The sequence below is a fragment of the Bos taurus genome, chromosome 20 (genome assembly GCF_002263795.3).
Source record: "Bos taurus isolate L1 Dominette 01449 registration number 42190680 breed Hereford chromosome 20, ARS-UCD2.0, whole genome shotgun sequence".
NCBI classification, from domain to species: Eukaryota; Metazoa; Chordata; class Mammalia; order Artiodactyla; family Bovidae; genus Bos; species Bos taurus.
In genome coordinates this window covers 64,859,221-64,878,432 of record NC_037347.1, presented here as the reverse complement: position 1 = coordinate 64,878,432, position 19,212 = coordinate 64,859,221, and positions in this window count along the sequence as shown.

The window sequence follows — 19,212 nt, the reverse complement described above, 5'->3', positions numbered from 1 at the left end:
AAAACAGTGAAAAATCAGTTCTTGCAAGCTTTTGCTTTTTCTGTTTTTTTTTTCCCCCCAGAGAAGCAGCCAAGAAACACACCACTGGTTACATTCCTCACCTCTTCATTCACGGTGAAAAAGCAGGTAGCCCGTGGATAAATAGGGCTGGACATAGAACAGACCACCAAGAGCAAAGTCCATGTGAAGAGCTTGGATTACACGTGTATTACTCTTTGTCTGGCTTATCTCATTTGGTATGATGTTAATACAATCTAGATCCATCCATTCTATTGCAAATGAAAGATTTTATTCTTTTTAATAGTTGAGTAATGTTCCATGGCAATATGGAGACCACATTTTCTTTATCTATTCATTTATTGATAAATGCTAAAAAAAAAAGTGAATAGTTTTGGAGGAGCTGTGAGACAGACCCTGAATGGAGAGGGTCCTCAAGGAGACATGGAAATGCTTCACAATGAGACAGACAGACTTGAAGCAGAAGTGAGAGGGAAGGGCTTTGGGGTGAAGAAGACAGCAGGGCTAGTGATGGGGAATTACAGGAAGTGAATGTAAGTAAGTGCAAGAGAGAAAAGTCAGCTGACTTGGTATCCTTTATGATAGAGGCTTGACTCAAAAGCACTCTTCCTGGAAGGGTTCAGTTCAGTCTCTCAGTCGTATCCGACTCTTTGCAACCCCATGACCACCGCACACCAGGCTTCCCTGTCCATCAACAGCTCCAGGAGTTTAACCAAACTCATGTCTATTGAGTTGGTGATGCCATACAACCATCTCATCCTCTGTCGTCCCCTTCTTCTCCTGCCTTCAATCTTTCCCAGCATCAGGGTCTTTTCTAATGAGTCAGCTCTTCAAATCAGGTAGCCAAAGGATTGTAGTTTTAGCTTCAATATTAGACCTTCCAATGAATATTCAGGACTGATTTCCTTTAGGATGGACTGGTTGTATCTCCTTGCAGTCCAAGGGACTCTCAAGAGTCTTCTCCAACACCACAGTTCAAAAGCAGCAATTCTTCTGCGCTCAGCTTTCTTTATAGTCCAACTCTCAGATCCATACATCACTACTGGAGAAACATAGCCTTAATGAGAAGGACCTTAGTTGGCAAAGTAATGTCTCTGCTTTTGAATATGCTGTCTAGGTTGGTCGTAACTTTTCTTCCAAGGAGTAAGCATCTTTTAATTTCATGGCTGCATTCACCACCTGCAGTGATTTTGGAGCCCCCAAAAATAAAGTCTGCCACTATTTCCACTGTTTCTCAATCAATTTGCCATGAAGTGACAAGACTGGATGCCATGATCTTTGTTTTCTGAATGTTGAGCTTTAGGCCAACTTTTTCACTCTCCTCTTTCACTTTCATCAAGAGACTCTTTGGTTCTTCTCCATTTTCTGCCATAAGGGTGGTGTCATTTGCATATCTGAGGTTATTGATATTTTCTCCCCGCAATCTTGATTCTGGTTTGTGATTCATCCAGCCCAACGTTTTTCATGATGTACTCTGCATATAAGTTAAATAAGCAGGGTGACAATATACAGCCTTGATGTACTCCTTTTTCTATTTGGAACCAGTCTGTTGTTCCATGTCCAGTTCTAACTGTTGCTTCCTGACCTGCATACAGATTTCTCAAGAGGCAGGTCAAGTGGTCTGGTATTCCCATCTCTTTCAGAATTTTCCAGACTTTATTGTGATCTACACAAAGGCTTTGGCATAGTCAATACAGCAGAAATAGATGTTTTTCTGGAATTCTCTTGCTTTTTCCATGATCCAGCAGATGTTGGCAATTTGATCTCTGGTTCCTCTGCCTTTTCTAAAAGCAGCTTGAACCTCAGGAAGTTCACAGTTCACGTATTGCTGAAGCCTGTATTGGAGAATTTTGAGCATTACTTTACTAGTGTGTGAGATGAGTGCAATTGTGCGGTTGTTTGAGCATTCTTTTGCATTGCCTTTCTTAGGGATTGGAATGAAAACTGACCTTTTCCAGTCCTGTGGTTACTGCTGAGTTTTCCAAATTTGCTGGCATATTGAGTGCAGCACTTTTACAGCATCATCTTTCAGGATTTGAAATAGCTCAACTGGAATTCCATCACCTCCACTAGCTTTGTTCATAGTGATACTTCCTAAGGCCCACTTGACTTCACATTCCAGGATGTCTGGCTCTAGGTGAAAGATCATATCATCATGATTATCTGGCTCATGAAGATCTTTTTCATAGTTCTTCTGTGTATTCTTGCCACCTCTTCTTAATATCGTCTGCCTCTGTTAGGTCCATACAATTTCTGTCCTTTATTGAGCCCATCTTTGCATGAAATGTTCCCTTGGTATCTCTAATTTTCTTGAAGAGATCTCTAGTCTTTCCAATTCTATTGTTTTCCTCTATTTCTTTGCTCTGATCACTGAAAGAGTCTTTCTTATCTCTCCTTGCTATTCTTTGGAACTCTGCATTCAAATAGGTATATCTTTCCTTTTCTCCTCTGCTTTTTGCTTCTCTTCTTTTCCCAGACATCTGTAAGGCCTCCTCAGACAGCCATTTTGCTTTTATGCATTTCTTTTCCTTGTGGATAAAACCTGGAAGGGTTTCTTGGGGTTTCTTCCATGTTTTTGAGGGTAACCCTGGCAAGGTTAGCCGTGTTTATTGAGCACCTGTTATGGGCCAGGTCCTCTGCTGTGTTGGGAATATGGCGATGGAAAAGAATGCACAGTCTTTGCCTACGTGGAACCAACCATGAAGCTGGGGAGAGGGAACTAGTTAATACAACATTTAGTTATAAATGATGAAAGAACCACCTTCCTGCCTCCCCCCACCTCCTCATCACTCCCCCTCAGAGCACACAGAGGCTGAGGTAGGATCATACCATGGGGGCCCAAGAGAAGGTGCTAAGAGAGGCTGGTTTGTAGCCTGGTTCAGCAAGCCCTGCCTGTGTCTCTATAGCAAGTCCACCTTCTCCACATCCAGCTCCTATCCTTAAAGATGGGTCTAACAATGTCTACTTTGCAGAACTGTTGTGAAAATAAAAGAAAATTAATGGGAAGTGCTCTATAGGTCCCCTAAGGTTTGTTAGTGACTCAATAAATGGCAGCTCTATTGTCAGCTTAGAACAACTTGTCCCCTCATAGTATCCCGTGAACTGTCACCTTTAGTGGCAGAGACAAAGGGCAGGGGAAGGAATGTTGAAAATGGGATCAGATCTAGGAACTACCTGTTCAAGTGTTTTAAGCCAACAATGAGGTCTGGCCCGGGTAGGAGGACTTGAACTTTAATCAAAGTGTTATTTCAGGAAGAACTTCCTGAGTATTGCGATAGACAGCTTATTTTCTGCTGGGTAATATTAGCAAGAAGAAAATAGGTATTTATTTTCTTACATGATTTTAGCACTGAGCTTGATGTCTTTAAAGACTTTTCCAGAATTAGAACACAAAGGTAAGACCTTCTGTAAGGTCTTTAACTTCTATGCCTGGACATGCTGACTGCACCAGGAGCAGCTCACTGACCTGAATGAATGTTTTATTAAAACTGTCCCAACCACCTTGTTGGAGGAAATTCTGCCTAAGGAAGCGTGGGTTTATATGCTTTCTTATGAACTCATGAAAGGCATACAGGGTGATATGTGGGGCCCAAATCAAAAATTGATGAGAAAAAGTACGGCAGTCAGGTCTTATAGATGATGTGAAAAGGAAGGAAGAGGTAAAACATAGAAAATTGTATTTCTTTGCCACTAATGTGGATTTTCTGTTCCTATGCCATGCTCCCTTCTTAACATATTCATAATTATGTACATTAATTGTTTTTTAAATTGTGGTTCAGTTGCTAAGTAGTGTCGATTCTTCAATCCTATGAACTGCAGCACGCCAGGCTTCTCTGTCCTTCACTATCTCCCCAAGTTTGCTCAAATTCATGTCCATTGATTCAGTGATACTATCCAACCCGCTCATCCTTGGTTCCCCCTTCTCCTCTTGCTCTCAATCTTTCCCAGCGTGAGGGTCTTTTTCAATGAGTCAACTCTTTGCATCAGGTGGCCAGTGTATTGGAGCTTCAGCTTCAGCTTCAGCATCAGTCCTTCCAATGAAAATTCAGGGTTGATTTCCTTTAGGATTGATTGGTTTGATCTCCTTGCTGTCCAAGGGACTCTCAAGAGTCTTTTCTGACACCACAGTTCAAAACCGTTAATTATGACTTATTAAAATATTTTTGTAAACCTCAGACCCCCAATAATTACTGCAAGAGGACTTGTTTGAAAATGCAAAGGAAACTTCCCTGGTGACCCCTAGAAGTACTTAGAGTCCAAGTATGCCCTGGGATTGAATTTCAGTCCAGAAAAAACTCAAACTGTGCAACCCTGGTCCTTCCTGGAGCCATCAGCTGCTGCACCTTCTTGAAGCATCGCCCCATGGGGGCTCCCCAGCGGCCACTTTTGCTCCTGCCTTTCCTCACTCAGGCCCTTCTTGGCCCAGCACTGCCTCCGTCCAGATGCCCCTGTCCTGCCGGCTCATGCTGCTTGGGGCTGGGCATCCTTAGTGTGGAGCCTACACTGGTCAGGGCACAGGAAGGAAGTGAAGGCGTCAGTCTCTCAGTCCTGTCTGACTCTTTGATCCCAAGGACTATAGCCCAACAAGCTCCTCTGTCCATGGGATTCTCCATGCAAGAATACTGGAGTGGATTGCTTTTCCCTATGCCAGGGGATCTTCCCAACCCAGGGATTGAACCCAGGTCTCTAGAGTTCCCTGCACTGGCAGGCGAGTTCTTTATTGTCTGAGCTTGGTCCCTGAGAGAAGAGGAGGGAAGGGAGGGCAGTCACACTTTTGATGGAGCAACATGCCTTTCATGGAACGTGGAAAAACAGACTGGTTCCAAATAGGGAAAGGAGTACATCAAGGCTGTATATTGTTGCCCTGCTGATTTAGCTCTTTTGCAGAGTACATCATGAGGAATGCCAGGCTGGATGAAGCACAGGCTGGAATCAAGATTGCCAGGAGAAATATCAGTAAACTTAGATATGCAGATGACATCACACTATGGCAGAAAGTGAAGACGAACTAAAGAGCCTCTTGATGAAAGTGAAAGAGGAGAGTGAAAAAGTTGGCTCAAAACTCAACATTCAGAAAACGAAGATCATGGCATCTGGTCCCATCACTTCATGGCAAATAGATGGGGAAACAGTGGAAACAGTGAAAGACTAATTTTGGGAGCTCCAAAATCACTGCAGATGGTGACTGCAGCCATGAAATTAAAAGATGCTTGCTTCTTGGAAGAAAAATTATGACAAATCTAGACAGAATATTAAAAAGCAGAGGCATTACCTTGCCAACAAAGTTCTGTTTAGTGAAACCTATGGTTTTTCCAGTAGTCATGTGTGGAGATGAGAGTTGGACCATAGAGAAAGCTGAGCACCAAAGAATTGATGCTTTTGAACTGTGGTGTTGGAGGAGACTCTTGAGAGTCCCTTGGACTGCAAGGAGATCCAACCAGTCCATCCTGAAAGAAATCAGTCTTGAATATTCATTGGAAGGACTGATGCTGAAGCTGAAGCTCCAATACTTTGACCACCTGATGAGAAGAACTGACTCATTTGAAAAGGCCCTGATGCTGGCAAAGACTGAAGGCAGGAGGAGAAGGGGACAACAGGGGGTGAGATGGTTGGATGGCATCACTGACTCAAAGTACATGAGTTTGTACAAGCTCCGGAAGTTTGTGATGGACAGGGAGGCCTGGTGCACTGCAGTCCATGGGGTCACAAACAGTAGAACACGACTGAGCGACTGAGCTGAGGTGAAGCTTCACTCTGGTGGGTAGGGGGCGCTGGAGAGAAGCATCACAGCAGACCACGCACCCCCTGCACTCTCCCACTCAGCAGGCCACACGCCCCCTGCACTCTCCTACCTTCAGTGACTGTATCACCAGGGCCCACTGACTGCTCTGCTAGACCTCATGGTCCAAGATGATGGCTGCAGCTCCAGCCCCTATATCTGCATTCCAGACAGAATGATGGAGGACGGGACAAAGAAAGGGTCACAGACTAAGGTCACGTATCTTTAAGGAAATTTCCAAAAACAGATGTACCACACTCCAATATTCAGAGCTCAGTAAAAGTCTCATTGGAAAGGGAGGGTGGGAATTCTGGATGTCATTCTGGGACTCCTGATGCTGTTACTCCTGTTACTCTGGGACTCTTGTTACTCCTGTTATTCCAGGACTGTTATTCTGTTACTCTGGGACTCTTGTTACTCCTGTTACTCTGTTACTCCTGTTACTCTAGAATAAGTGGGACAACCAGCAATCCCGGCCAAATTCAACCACAGTGAACTTGTCACCATTCTCCCCAAATACCACAGCCTTTGTGCATCCTATTTTTGTCAGACCATTATTTCTTTCTGGAATTCACTAGCTGGAAAAAATAAAATAAGTGAATTCATTCTTCTCAGTGACGCAGCTCACATTGCCTTTCTTTGGTTAGCCTTCACTATGTGACTGTGCAGATGATAATTCACTACTCACGGCTCCCTCATAAGACGGGTCTGTCATGAGCCCCACTGACGGAAGTTGCAGTTGATTTACGAAGAAGAGGGAGATGTTGTGCGAAGTCACAGAGCCTGTCCCTTGCCCTCCACTGCTCTCCGCTTGTTTTTCAGTCACACGCTCCTCTGTGGTCCTTCAGTCCTGGGCTCACGGGTCTGTAACAACATTTGTTTCTGAGCTATACTTCACTCAGAAGTTGCCTGCCTGCAACATTACTGAGTAAAAATATATCCATCTCCCCTCTTTAAACACTAGCACCCTGTAGAAATTCCTTTATTTCTGGAGGGGACAATAAACAGCCCAGTTTGCCTAGAGACTCCCTGAAAGGACAAGAGGACGCTGTGAAAGCCTGAAAGTGTTAGTTGCTCAGTCGTGGCCCACTCTGCGACCCCACGGACTGCAGCCCGCCAGGCTCCTCTGTCCATGGGATTCTCCAGGCAAGAAGACTGCAGTGTGCTGCCATTTCCTTCTCCAGGGCATCTTCCCCAGCCCAGGGATCAAAACTGTGTTTCCCTCATCGCAGGCGGCTTCTTTATCATCTGAGCCACCAGGGAGGCCGCGGTAAAAGACTGCAGACAAGCATAATCGTATCTGACTTTCACACTGGAAGGAATGTGTGTGTGTGTGTGTGTGTGTGTGTGTGTGTGTGTGTGTGTGTGTGCAGGGGGAGAGGAGCAGCTCAGGGAGATGCAGCAGGAACTTCCTAATATGACAGGGCACCCAGGTAAGAGCTCCATGCGGGAAGAGGGAAGGCAGTGTACAAGCAGGAAAAGAACAGGGCAGGAGACTGTCGCTGCTGCTTAATGGGTCCACTCTGCCAGGTGCTCGGGCCCAGAAATGAGCCGGGTCTCAGCCCAGACAGGAGAGGCCAGTGAGAGCAGAACAAACAGCAGAGTTCAGTTCGAGAGAGCTTCACACACGAGGTGAGAGCCTGTGAGGAAGGAGTATCTCTGAGAGGATGCTGGCGGAGGCTTCAAATGGGTGTCGCTGAGGGACTCTGACTGCAATCAACACCATCCCACGCTGGCCAAGAAACAAGGGTCCAGGAAGGATCTGAGCCTTAGCGAAGGTGTAAGTGGAGCGGCTCTGTTCCCGAGAGACCTGGGAGCCCCTGGGCAGGCTGGGTGCTCAACCAGACATGGAGAGCACAGAACACAAGGGTGCTTCCTCCGGGAGCACCCACAAGGCACACTGGGTCTGTGGGGGACTAGGGTAAGTGCCTCAAGGACACCGAATGGTGGGCTTGGCTTGGGCCCCACCCTTGGCAAGAAAGGGCATCTCATCTTGACCGATCATCATCCAACTTGCCCACAACGGTACTGTCTAATCTCCAAAGCAAAGCTGAGGTGCTGCTCCATAAAGAAGTGAAGATCCAGCAGAGCCAGGGGGCCTGTCTACTGTTTGCTAGAGAAGGGGAAGTTTTCGGCTGCCCAGTGGGCAGGACATCGTGCCAACATCAGGAATGAGATAAGGAAAGAAACAGGGATGAGAAATGACTGGCAACGAGAAGGGGATGGTACACAGACCCGTGCAGTCGTCAGAACCAGATGGCCATGGGTCAGCAGCGGTGACTGGGCCAGAATCCATGAAACAGCTCGAGTCACATGCAAATAAGTTCAGATGCTGTTTTGTATACAGTGGGAAGCCACTAAAGGGATATGATGAGCAGTGGTTCAATTTGCTTAACTTTTTATTTTATATTGGAGCATAGTTGATTAACAATGCTGTGTTAGCTTCAGGGGCACAGAAAGGGATTGCGTTCTACATATATCTATTCTTTTCATATTCTTCTCCCAATTAAGCTGTTACATAGTATTGAGTAGAGTTCCCTGTGCTATGCAGTAGGTCCTTGTTTATTTTTAAAGAGCTTTGCAGGGTGGAACCAATGGTTGCTGTCAGGGAGATATGTCAGGAGGTCCCTGCACTCCTAACAACTGGAGGGAGATGTAATAAGGACTTAAGATGGTGGCAATGAGAGATGACACAGAAAATAACTGCCTTTTGGAAAGAGGAATTTAAAATTCTCTAAAGAAGCCACTTCTCTGTTCCCCAAATTCGGTGCTGCTCCATCCAGGTGTGCAGTCTGTGCACGGCACGGGAATAAATGCCTTTCCTAAAGCCGGGGGACAGGGCAGCCTTGCCCGGAGGCTCTGAAATATGCAGGTGAATAAATAACCACTGCTTTCTCATTGAGGCCTCCAGTGACAGGATAAATCAAAGAGTCCCAGCAAAGCCAGGAATGGAAACAAAAAATATTGGAGACAGGCAAGGAGGGACCAGCAAACAAGGGACAAATAAAATAATAAGAAGGATTTTATGCTCTGAGCTTGATGGATCTTTGAGCTGCAGATGGGAGGTGAGATGGATTGTCGGGGGGCAGAGCAGCTACAGAAAGAGGAGATCAGTTACACATGTTTCATTTAACAGTTCAGGAAATCTAGTTACTGCTCTCATCCAAGCATAGTGGTGTGCCTCGCTATTCTCAAGAAATTATATTTTTTAAAAAGCGCCCATGGCATGACTGCATCATGGTGGGCATGGCTACCCACCAGCCATTCCCCGTCCTTTACCCCATACCTGCTACCAACCACAGCTACCGAGAGCGGAACATCTTCCTCCCAAAACCTTACTGCTGGGAGACCCTGAGGCTCAGCCCCAGGGAAGGGGAGGGGCAGGCTGCTGGGGGCTTGAGGGACAACTTCTCCTTCTGTATAACAGAGAGGCGGTCTCTCTCTGCCCCAGTGCACCTGCTTTCCTCCTGGCATGTTGTGATGTGGGGATGTGACCTCTCAGTATAGAGACCTCTCAGTATAGCCACTTTGCAGAGAGAGAAGCAGTTGGATCACAGGGATTCTGACTCAGGCCCTGCCATCGTGGTCCTGCAGAGCCGCCTTGGAACCACTTGCCTTGTCCTGAAATCAACACGTGAATGGATGTTTCTATGGTTGAAGCCACTGCCAGCTGGGCCTTCTGTTACCTGCAGATGAATGTACCCTGAACTGATAATGGTCTCAACTGAAGGATGTAAAACATCCACTGCGTACATCACAAGTACTTGAAGCTGAGCTGGTCTTATCTACCGCCTGATGGGTGTATTATACTCAGGCAGTAAAGCAATGTTACTGACTGAGTTCTTCTGCACCATTACCTTCTGGAAGGAAAGAAGCATATTTACAGAATTGATGAGTATTATGATAATGAAAGTTATTACCATAAATAGTTAATAAATAAATAGTTATGGTAATAAATATTTCAATGGTTCAATCAAAATCATTCATTCTCTCCACCTAATTTCCAAACACTGCACAACATCTCTATTTTAACAAAACAAATGAGAACTTTTTGATGATATAAGTTTCAATGATAGGTTAGTCATCAATTGATAAGTTTTCCATTTCCTAATGTATGACAAGCAATCTATTTCAGAAATTGATACGTTCATCTTTTTCTGTCTTTATTCCTGACTTGGAGCTGTATGACAAAAATGTTTTGATTTTTAAATACTTAAGCATACTCATTACAAGTACATTTTGAAAAGAGCAGGTTTTTAATTTCCTCAGTTCTCTGTGTTGCTATATTCTCATGAGTTGTTTCAGGCCATGTCGTTAGCAGGCACTTTGTGCAAGAGATTTAATCACTAAAAACGGTAAACAAGGCATTGCTCAGGGAGATGTGGGGAAGCACACTCAAGTGTGAACTTAGTTTGAATTCCATGATCCACTGTCTTGCGCATTAATATGTAAGATTTTAGCTCCTGGAGTTTTAAAAGCTTCTCTTGGGTCTTGGCATATGTAGATCATAAATCAAAAAAACAAACAAAATCTGTCAGTTTTTTTGGAAATGAAGTCAATTCTACCAGCCAGGAGTAATAAAGAGCGTGAAGTTGTATTTGCTAATTGGTCTCTTGAATTTGCTACCACGTGTCTGTTCTCAAAAAGTGATTCTTTAAAAAAAATTTTTTAAAGAACAAATATCTTTCAATTTTCTCCTTACATGCCAGACGTTCAAGACCAACAATAGGCACCTCTGTCTTCCACAGGAGTCAAGAGAAGAATGCCGATGCTGGTGAAAGAAACAAATGCTGAACATGGCAGCAGCTTAGAAAGAAAAAAAGACATAGCTGTTTGTAAGTGACCAGCTACCATAGTAGGCCGAAATGTGGGAGACCTGGAATTCTATAAACTGCAGGCCTATTTAAGATTTCTCTGTTATCAAAGCTAGATAGTCTACTAATAAAAAATTCCCTGAGTGTTGATTCAGCTTGAATTACACCATGCCTCCCTGTTAGCTCAGATGGTAAAGCATCTGCCTGCAGTGGGGGTGACCCAGGTTCAATCCTTAGGTTGGAAAGATTCCCTGGAGAAGGGAATAGCAACCCACTCCAGTATTCTTGCCTGGAGAATTCCATGGACAGAGGAGCCTGGTGGGCTACAGTCCATGTGTTGCAAAGAGCAACTGACACTTTGACTGTCCCCCTGGTCTACAGGTTAGAACCACTGGCGATGTGTAAAGGGACTTTACACTCAGGACTTCCCTGGCGGTGCAGTGCTTAGGACTCCAAGCTTCCACTGCAGGGGGCTCGAGTTCCATCCCTGGTAAGGGAACTAAAATCCTGCATGCTGAGTGTGTGCGCGTGTTTTGTCATTAAGGCATGTCTGACTCTTTGCAACCCTGTGGACTACAGCCCACCAGGCTCCCTTGTTCATGGGATTCTCCAAGCAAGAATACTGGAATGGGTTGCCATTTCCTCCTCCAGGGATCTTCCAGACCCAGGGATCAAAACTGCGTCTTCTGCATTGGCAGGCCGATTCTTTACCACTGACACAGCATGCTGCTCAGTGCGGAATTAAAAAAAAATAAAATAAGAAGCACACCTTGTCAGGAGTGAAAATCCCTCTGATACTGAGCATCTATGGCTGGTGTAGGACCCCTGCTGTAATGCACGCCCGTCCCCAAGTCGTATTAGAATGAACTCACTTGTTGCAGAAAACACGTCGGGCTTCTGAGAGCTGCTCTGTATCATTGCACATAGCCTGATTTGCTTGATGAATTACTATTCAGGAGCAGTAATTGTGATAAAGTGGTGTCTTCAAAGAGATGAGGATTCTCAGAGGAAATGAGAGCCCACTTAGGACTCAGACTTGGAAAACTGCTTTCAAAAAGGGGAAACAAATCTCCTCGCAATAGGAAGAGCATGTCTTTCACCTCCAGTTTATACCAAACAAGCAAACAACAAGTCCTGCTGTCTCTTTAGTATTTGTGATACTCTTGTCTCTACCCAGGACCGTATGTGTGTTGACTCTGCACCGAAGACCAGTGTGGCCATGCCAGTGTCCAGGAATGACAAAAGGAAGCAGTGTTCAACTGGCAGGCTCAGTAAGCATCAGAGGGCAGGAACCTGGCAGACCTGACTTTGGTGTACTCCCTGATCCTAGCTTTTGAAAGCCTCAGGTGTACACACCTCATGTAGCCTGCAGGCTTGGTCCCTGGGTGGGGAAGATCTCCTGGAGGAGGAAATGGCAAGCCACTCTAGTATTCTTGCCTGGAGAATCCCATGGACACAGGAGCCCGGTGGGCTACAGGCCATGGGGTTGCAAAGAGTTGGCCACGGAGTTGGACATGACACACACACACATCACAATACCATTGACCAGGCAACTTATGAACCACAGGAGTTTCCCACAGTTCTGGAGGCTGAGGGGGTGGGCGAGAGCAGCTGTGGGAACAATCACCCCACATCTCTCACCAACTGAGTGCTCTGGGCTGAATGCCTCTGCCCCCTTTGCCCCAGATGGATATGCTGAAATCCTATTCCTCAGTGTGATGGTGTTAGACAGTGAGGCCCTTGGGAGGTGGTTGTGATTGTCTGAAGCCATGAAGTTGGAGCCCATGGTGGGCTTCATGCTCTTGCATGAGTTAGGAGACAGCTTTCATCGTCTTTGCTGCCCACCATGTGAGCACAGAGCAACAAGTCTGCAGTTTGCAGCCTGGAGAAGGGCTCTCACCAGTACCCCACCACACTGGCACCCTAATCTCAGACTTTCAGCCTCCAGAACTGTGGGCAACTCCTGTGGTTTACAAGTTACCTGGTGTATGGTGTTCTGATGTGTGTGTGTATCATGTCCAACTCTTTGGGACCCCATGGACTACTACCCACCAGGTTTCCTTGTTCATGGGATTCTCCAGGCAAGAATACTGGAGTGGGTTGCCATTTCCTTCTTCAGAGGATCTTCCCCACCCAGGGATCAAACCTGCAGCTCCTGTAGCTCCTGCATTGGCAGGAGGGTTCTTTCCCACTGAGCCACCTGGGAAGCCCTGAGGTATTCTGGTACAACAGCCCGAACGGACTAAGACACAGCGAGGTGACAAGTTCCTCGCTTACTGAGCCTCTGAGTCCCTGTCTGCCACAATGGGGTCACATGTGTCTGTGAGGACTGTCTTGGTCTACTCTGGAAACTGTAGCAAAAATACCATAGGCTGGGTGGCTTAAACAACAAACATGACTTCATACAGGTCTGGAGGCTCAGAAGTCCAAGATCAAGGCATCAGCAGAGTCAGGGTCTGGTGAGAACCTGCTTTCTGGCTTGCAGGTATCTGTCTTGTCTTGGGGCCTCAGGTGGTAGAGAGCAGAGAGTGTTCGGGTCTCTTTTATAAGAACATTAACCCCATTCATGAGGGCAGAACCTGTCACCTGACTCCTCCCAAATGCCCCACCTCCAAATACTGTCATCCTGGAGTTTAGGATTTCAACATATGAATTCAGGAGACATAAATACTCAGTCCATAATAAGGATTAACTCTCAAAAACAAACAAAATCCAAATATGGTACCTGGCACACAGTAGAAGTAAAATGTATTATATTACTACTATTTCCTGGTATTATATCTGCACTTTATTGTCAATTGTAAAACTCATCTTACTTAAGTGCTAAGCCACTATTCTCAAGAGACTTGTAGACTGGCCCTACCTTATATTCTGAGTAAAACTCAGTAATGTTTAATAGAACACAAAATCATCTAGCCTCCATAAAAAGTCAAATTCACAATGGCAGACATTTAATGAAGGTGTATCCATACGTAAAGAAGGAGGAAATATAATCAATCGGGAAAAAAGACAATAGGGAGGAAAAACACAGAAGTGGTGGAAAGATGGAGACAATTACAAGCACTATTATAAATGTGCTTCATCTATCTAAGAGGATAGAGGAAGAAATGAGAACAAAAAGAATGGAAAACTATACAAGATATTCACAGAAACTTCTAAATTGAAAAATACAATATCCAAAATGAAAACCAAAGTGGGTAATGTGCATGCTCAGTCATTCAGTTATGTCTGAATCTCTGTGACTCTTTGGACTGTAGCCCATCAGGTTCCTCTGTCCATGGAATTTTCCAGGCAAGAATACTGGAGCAGGTTGCTATTTCCTACTCCAAGGGGTCTTTCCAACTCAGGGATCAAACTCGAGTTTTCTGCATCTCCTGCATTGGCAGGTGGATTCTTTACCACTGAGTCACTTGGGAAGACTCCAAACTGGGTAGAAATAACACAGATTAGATATTATGTAAGAAAAGATGAATGAATTTAAAGGCATTACTATAGAAATCAATCAAAAAAAGCACAGAGAGAAAATAATTTAAACAATGGACATGGCATCACTGAGCTGTGAGAAAACATGTGACAATCCACAGGTACATGGAACTGCAATAGTAGAAGAGAGAAAAGGAGAAGATAGGAAAGAAAAACATCTGAATAAATATTAGATAAAAATTTTCAAAAAAATGAAAGCTATAAAGCCAAAGATTCATGAAACTCAACAAATATCAAGAAGAAAAACCACATCAAGCACATCATTATCAAACTGCTAACAACTAAACATAAAAAGGCAATCTTAAAAGCAGCCAAGGAAAAAAGATAGCTCATATAAAGAAAAGAACTATGGAAGAAATTTTTTTTTGTCATAAGATATATAAACAGAGTCATTTGTAAAGGACTGAAAGAAATACTGCTAATTTAGAATTATCTACTAATGAGAAAACCTTTCAAAATTGAAAGCAAAAAAAACACCAAAACCCAAAATATGGCCCAAAAGCACATGCAATAATACTCAATGTCACTGGTTATTAAAGAAATGTAAATCAGAACTGCAATGAAGTAGCAACTCACACTGGTCAGAATGGCCATCATCAAGAACAGACTCATGGACACGGCTGGGTAAGGAAGGAGAGGGTGGGTTGTATGGAGAGAGTAACATGGAAACATACCCTACCATATGCAAAACAGACAGCCAATGGGAATCTGTGGTTTGACTCAAGGAACTCAAACTGGGGCTCGGTAACAACCTAGAGGGGTGGGGTGGGGAGGGAGGTGGGAGGGATATTCAAGTGGGAGGGGACACATGTATACCTATGGCTGATTCGTGTTGATGTTTGGTAGAAACCAGTGAATACTGTAAAGCAATTATCCTTCAATTAAACATAAATTAATTTTAAAAATCTACAAACAATAAGTGCTAGAAAGGATGTAAAGAAAAGAGAACCCTGCTACACTGTTGCTAGGAATATAAACTGGTGCAGACACTATGGAGAATAGTATGGAAGTTCCTTAAAAACTAGAAGTAGAGCTACCACATGATCCTGTAATCCCACTACTGGGCATATATCCAGAGAAAACCATAACCCCAAAAGATATACACACCCCAATGCCCATCACAGCTCTATTTGCAATAGCCAGGACATGGAAGAAACCTAATTATTCATCAACAGTGGAACGGATAAAGAACATATGGTACATACATACAATGGAATATTAGCCATAAAAGAGAACTTTCATAAAAAGAACTAAATAATGTCACTTGCAGCAAGATGGATGGTCCTAGAGACTGTCATACTGGATGAAGTAACTCAGACAAATATATGATACTCCTTACATGTGGAGTCTAAAAAAATGGTACAAATGAACTTATTTACAAAACAGAAATAGAGTCAAATGTAGGAGACAAACTTATGGCTGCCAAAGGGGAAAGAGTGGATATGTAAAACAGACTCACTGTACTGTACATCTGAAATATACAGAACGTCATAAATCGCCTATAGCTCCCCCCAGGTTTTGTTTCAAAAAGTGAATAAACAGAAAATAACATTTTAGCCAAATAAAAAATTGAGAGAATTTATCATCAGAAGAATTTCACTGTAAGAAATATTAAAGGAAACTTTTCGGGTAGAAAAAAAAATGGTACAAGATGGAAATTTGATCTAATACAAAGGAATGAAGAACACTGAAAATGGTGAATTTAGAGGTGAAAGTAGATAGTTTTTTCCTCATTTTTAAGTATTTCTAAAAGATCATTGTTTAGAGCAAAATAGTAACATTTGAAAGTGGGATATATAACACAAGCACAAGTTATACATCTAGCACAAGTTTTAAATACATGTATTTAGCAAAAATACAGAAGCAGAAAATATTAAGAAGTAGAAGACAGAAATGGTATGGACCTAACCGAAGCAGAAGATATTAAGAAGAGGTGAAAAAAAAAAAAAAAAGAGGTGACAAGAATACAAGATCTTCCCTGATAGCTCAGTTGGTAAAGAATCCGCCTGCAATTCCGGAGACCCCATTTTGATTCCTGGGTTGGGAAGATCTGCTGGAGAAGGCATAGGAAACCCACTCCAGTGTTATTGGGCTTCTCTTGTGGCTCAGCTGGTAAAGAATATACAGAAGAGCTATACAAAACAGATCTTAATGATCCAGATAACCACAATGGTGTGATCACTCACCTAGAGCCAGACATCCTGGGGTACAGAGTCAAGTGGGACTTAGGAAGCATCACTATTAACAAAGCTAGTGGAGGTGATGGATTTCCAGTTGAGCTATTCCAAATCCTGAAAAATGATGCTGTGAAAGTGCTGCACTCCATACGCCAGCAAATCTGGAAAACTCAGCAGTGGCCACAGAACTGGAAAAGGTCAGTTTTCATTCTAATCTCAAAGAAAGGCAATGCCAAAGAATGCTCAAACTACTGCACAATTGCACTCATTTCACACACTAGCAAAGTAATGCTCAAAATTTTCCAAGCTAGGCTTCAGCAGTACATGAACCAAGAACTTCCAGATGTTCAAGCTGCATTTAGAAAAGGTAGAGGAACCAGAGATCAAATTGCCAACATCTGTTGCATCATAAAAAAAGCAAGAGAATTCCAGAAAAACTTCTGCTTCATCAACTGTGCCAAAGCCTTTGACCATATGGATCACAACAAACTCTGGAAAATTCTGAAAGAGATGGGAATACCAGACCACCTTACCTGCTTCCTGAGAAATCTGTATGCAGGTCAAGAAGCAACAGTCAGAACCAGACATGGAACAGCGGACTGGTTCCAAATTGGGAAAGGAGTAAGTCAAGGCTGTACATTGTCACCTTGCTTGTTTAACCTTATATGCAGAGTACCTCATATGAAATGCTGGCCTGGATGAAGTGCAAGCTGGAATCAAGATTACCGGGAGAAATATCAATAATGTCAGATATGAAGATGACATCACCTTTATGGCAGAAAGTGAAGAAGAACTACAGAGCCTCTTGAAGAAAGTGAAAGAGAAGAGTGAAAAAGTTGGATTAAAGCTCAACATTCAAAAAACCAAGACCATGGCCTCTGGTTCAATCAGATGACAGCAAATAGATGGGGAAACAGTGGAAACAATGAGAGAATTTATTTTCTTGGGTTTCAAAAACCACTGCAGATGGTGACTGCAACCATGAAATTAAAAGATGCTTGCTCTTTGGAAGAAAAGATATGACCAATCTAGACAGCATATTAAAAAGCAAAAGGTCCATTTTTCACTGACAAAGGTCCATCTAGTCAAAGCTATGGGTTTTTCAGTAATATTGTATGGAATTGAGCATTGGACCATAAAGAAAGCTGAGCACTGAAGAATTGATGCTTTTGAACTGTGGTGTTGGAGAAGACTCTTGAGAGTTCCTTGGACTGCAAGGAGATCAAAACAGTCTATCCTAAAGGAAATCAGTCCCGAATATTCCTTGGAAGGACTGATGCTGACTCTGAGGCTCCAATATTTTGGCCACCTGATGGTAAGAAATGACTTACTGGAAAAGAGCCTGATGTAGGGAAAGATTGAAGGCAGAATGAGAAGGGAATGACAGAGGATGAGATGGTTGGATGGCATCGCTGGCTTGATGCACGTGAGTTTGAGCAAGCTGTGGGAGTTGGTAGTGGACAGAGAAGCCTGGCGTGCTGCAGTCCACAGGGCCACAAAGAGTGGGGTACAACTGAGTGACCTACTGAACTGAGCTGATATGTTTAAAACAAAGAATGGAAGAAATGGAAACATTCTATTGAAATGTTTCAAAACCAAAGAAAATAGTATACTGTTATTTGAAAATATATTATACTTAGTTAAAATGTACCCTGTAAAACCTGAAGAAATCATTAAAAAATAAAATTAAGAGTTAGCTAAGATGCCTGTAATTGTGACAAAATGGAATTATAGATGATAATGCAAACATTATAAAGAAGTCCAGAGTCAGAAAAAGATGATAGAAAATAGGAAAAAATGACATGCAAATAAAATAGAAAACAAATATCAACAAGGTAGATTTAAATCCAACTATACCCAAAATACAGCAAACGATAGTGAGCTAACACATTAACCAAAGGGCAGATATTTTCCTATTAAATGAAATCAAGACACACTATACACTTTCTATGGGAGACTCTCCATAAATCTGTCAAAAATAGGTTTTAAGTACATTAATGAGAAATGTATACCAAGTAAACACTAATCAGAATACAGATGTTGTTCAGTTATTAAGTTGTATCCAACTCTTTGCAACCCCCAGGCTTCTTTGTCCTTCACTAATTCCTGGAGTTTGCTCAAACTCATGTCAATTGAGTCAGACATGCCATCCAACCATCTCATCCTCTGTCACCCCCTTCTCCTCCTGCCCTCAGTCTTTCCCAGCATCAGGGTCTTTTCCAATGAGTCAGCTCTTCGCATCAAGTGGCCAAAATATTGGAGCTTCAGCTTCAGCATCAGTCCTTCTAATGAATATTCAGGACTGATTTCCTTTAGGATGGACTGGTTGGATCTCACGGCTATATTAATATCAATGTAGCTTTTAGGACAAGAATTTTGAGAATTGAAAAAGAGACATTACCTAGGCTTGGGGGAGGGGTCACGTCAATGAGAATATATAATAATGATAAATATGTAGACACTTCATAGCAGAGTTATGAAGTACGAGAAGCAAGCACAGATTGAACTTAAAAGAGAAATGGACAAACTCAGAATCACAGGTGAAATGTTCAGCACTCCTTTCTCAGTTACTGACAGAATAAGTAGAAAATCAGTAAGGAAAATCAGTAGAAAATCAGTGAGGACCTGAACAACATTATCAACCAACTTGATCTTGATGACATTTATTGAAAATTCCAACCAAGAACAGTAGAATACACATTCTTTTCAATTGTTCTGGACCATATTCTAGGCTACAAAATAGGTCTAAATAATTTTAAGAGAATAAAAATAGCACAGATTTGAATAAATGATTAATTTGGAATTAATGATTTAACTCATTGGATTATTAATAGAAAGATATCTGGAAAAATCCTAAAATATTTGTACATTAATCAGCATGCTCCTCAATAATCCTTGTGACAGAAGAAAAAAAATCACATTGAAATTTGTGTAATCCTAA